Source organism: Prionailurus viverrinus, chromosome A1, assembly GCF_022837055.1.
Source record: "Prionailurus viverrinus isolate Anna chromosome A1, UM_Priviv_1.0, whole genome shotgun sequence".
Lineage (NCBI taxonomy): Eukaryota > Metazoa > Chordata > Mammalia > Carnivora > Felidae > Prionailurus > Prionailurus viverrinus.
In genome coordinates, this window is record NC_062561.1 from 92,870,873 (window position 1) to 92,874,248 (window position 3,376).

The following is a 3,376-nucleotide window of genomic DNA, read 5'->3' on the forward strand; positions in this document are numbered from 1 at the left end:
TTCTGAATCTGCGCATTGTTCAGTAGATGGTGAAGCACGGTTTCATCTGGTCAGGAAAGAGCAGAAAAAGACAATGATATCAATGAGTCATTAACAAGAATCCCGTTGTGTTTGATCATATTAAATGCAGCTTTTGGAGGTCAGAATAAGATCATGACACATAATAAAACAGTTACAGATTAGCTTAGTATCTATGTTTTTAATGTCACAGTAGAGACCATCTCACGGCTAGGTATAATGGCCTCAAATATCTAAGTGTTCCCTGTAAGTTGCTTTCCCTTTCTTATCCATGAATTTATCTGAATCTTTGAAAAAAAATCTGTTGGCATGATCCCTCTTTTAAAAAAAATCATTTATTTATTTATTTTCCATTGTAATTAACCATGTTATCTTAGTTTCGGGGATGTACGATGAAAATGTGGGATGCTTCATAAATTTATGTACTATCCTTGCACAGAGGCCATGCTAATCTTCTGTGTTTCATCGTTCCAATTTTAGATTATGTACTGCCGAAGTGAGCACACTGGCATGATCTCTTCAACGTAATGGGCTCCCTCGGTTTTTGCCCACAGTTTTTCTGTTAAGAAGAAAAAGTCCTCTTATTTGTAATAAAACCACCTCTCCCAAGCACAAGCATTTTTCTTTGTTATTTTATCAGACAAAAGAAATTAGGGAAAACATTTTTATTTCCATGATGCATATTCATCTTTAAATTGAGATCATTTGAAAGTGACCTGGCAAATGAAATCGACTATTTACAGAGGCACAGAAGATACTGTTCTCTCTACCCCAGGAAAAAAAAAACCAAGATGATTAAAAAAAAAAATCTTTTTTCTTTAACATTATTCAGTTTTTTTTTTATTACTGATGCACGTTTATTGCATCAAAAAATCAATGCAGTATTTAGATTGGTTTTTACAATGTTATTCAGTTTTGAGAGACAGAGAGCATGAGGGGAAGGGGAAGAGAGAGAGGGGAGACAGAATCTGAAGCAGGCTCTAGGCTCTGAGCTGTCAGTGCAGAGCCTGATGCGGGGCTCAAACTCATGAACTGTGAGATCATGACCTGAGCCCAAGTCAGACGCTTAACTGACTGAGTCACCCAGGTGCCCCGATGATTTTTTTTTTAAGTTTATGTATTCTGAGAGGGAAAGAGAGTGAAAGCAGAGAAGGAGCAGAGAGAGAGGGAGAGAGAGAATCCCAAGCACTCCACACTGTCAGCACAGAGCCTGATGCAGGGCTCGAACTCATGAACTGTGAGATCATGACCTGAGTGGAGATCAAGAGTCAGACATTTAACCGACTGAGCCATCCATGTGCCCCCCAAAACAAGATTATTTCTTAACATGGCTGCAGGCTGTCTCTCTCTGTGTAACCCAAAGCCCTCTCCCAAGAGCTAAAGTTTGGGGATTGTTGGGGACAAAATTTCCCAGCAAGACTTCTCTGCTTTTCTGAGGTGTGGTTAAGCACAGCACCTAATATGGATATTCTGGTCCTTACTCCTCATTGGAGAATTAAGGAAACAAGCTCTAGATGACTAGTCAATTTTAATTGAGTGGTTGTACACTCAGCATACTTCCTGGGAAGAAGGAAAGAAAGAAAAAGAAAAACACAAACAATATTGTGAGACAATTCTTCCCGCGTCTCTTGTGTTTTTGCCTGTCTTGTGAACAGAGGCACTGAGTGACTTTGCTTTGGGCTAGCTTTTCAATGATGTGTGTATAGCAAACAGCCTTGGAAGACAGAGACAACGTCTCCCTCTGGAACACAGGGCAGGCATGCTTACTGTCCTTGTAAAAGGCTGGGTTCCTGCAACACAACTGTAAACCTGAAAGTAAAGAGGCACAATGAGAGGCAAGTGTGCTTTTATTTGGGTTAAAAGAATTGCAGTTCAGGGAGTACAGATTCAGGTAGGAATCCAAATAGTGTCCCGCTTGTAGGGTGAATGCAAGAGGTTTTTATGAGGAAAAGTAGGGAGCTACCTGAGGTGAAGAAAAGAAAGAAAAAAACTTTCTAGGGGTGTGTGTGATAATGGCTAGGTTACTCTGGGTTATACATTGACTGACTACTGAGTCTGTCCTCAGAAAGTCTCTTACTATCAGTCTTGTGATCAGGATTTCCTTTCTTCCACTGCCTTTCCCAGTAATTGCTTGAAACAACTGCCCTGTTGCCCAGTCCAAAGGTGGAGAAGGCAGTTTCTCTGCAGCACCTGCTCCATTTTAAAATGGCTCCAGTCATGTCAATTTTTCACACACTCCCCTGTGTGCAGGTGGGTGTCCCCTGAATCTCTCTGCATTGCCCTTTGGGAAGTGGGGCTCAGAGAATTGACACAAAAAAATGCAAATATTCTGGCAACTGCCATTGCTGTGAGTGACCAGGCATTTTGACTCTGACCTGGGAGTTTTGCATCCTCTGGTTTAGTCTACATTGTTGAATAGTGATCTCGGTTCTTCGATTCCCCATGAAGGATTTATGTGAGGATTAGCACTCAAATAAAGCTAGCCAGAAGGAAGGAAGCCAGCACAAAGCAGTTTATTAAGGAGAGTACGCTCTCAAGGAGGGAGAGTGGACAGGCACAGAGGTGTCAACTGCTCTGGGTTAGGGGTGTCTTTTCTTTTTATGTTTGCATAGATTATGGGTCGTGGTGACTGAGGTTGCTTCATCAGAAGGACTCCTCCTACAAGCTGGAAGGGGGAGTTTTTAGCCCACAAGATTCTTACCAGAACTGTCATGGCCGTCTTTCCCCAGGAGGGGGATGAAACCACAATGCAAATGTATCCCAGTGAAGCTATAGGTTACCCTGGGGCAGAGGTTGAAGAGGAGACCTTGTGTTCTGCACCTGTGGCCTCTGGGAGCTGGAAACTGTAAAGCCAGGATGTTAAAATCCTCTAAGTGAGGATGTTGTGCCCTCAGGTTTCTAATGTGTCACCTATTTGTCACCGTCTTTGCCTCTGGCTCTTGTCTGACTAACTGCCCACTCAGTCACTCAGTCAAGGATCCGTAATGGCGGCCAACTGAGAGTGGATCTTCCAACAGAAGCTGAGTGCAGTTACCTGAAAAGGAAGGAGTGGATGCAAGACAATGACCTGAACATCTGCCCCCTGAGACTTATAGTTCTGTGTCTGTGGTCCTTCTCTCTTACTGATTTTCTTGCTTAGTGGCTCTTCTGATCCTAGTGCTAGTTTTCCCTCATAGCCAAGCAAATCTTTCTCACTCGGGAGTGCCTTTGGACCTCTTGGTATCTCACTTCTGGAAAAATGTACTGTATGGAAAAATGCACTTAAGGGCATCTGGATGGCTTAGTTGGTTAAGTGTCCAACTCTTAATTTTGGCTCAGGTCACGATCTTATGGTTGGTGAGATCGAGCCCTGAATTGG

The 3,376-nt window shown here is 42.7% G+C and overlaps 1 non-coding gene across 1 annotated transcript; it reads right to left on the reverse strand.

Annotated features, from left to right (window-relative positions):
* Nucleotides 1-412: 412 nt before the first annotated feature.
* Nucleotides 413-522, reverse strand: LOC125147111 (U6 spliceosomal RNA). The gene has a single exon (XR_007145013.1). It is a non-coding gene; the product is annotated as a U6 spliceosomal RNA (small nuclear RNA).
* Nucleotides 523-3,376: the final 2,854 nt, after the last annotated feature.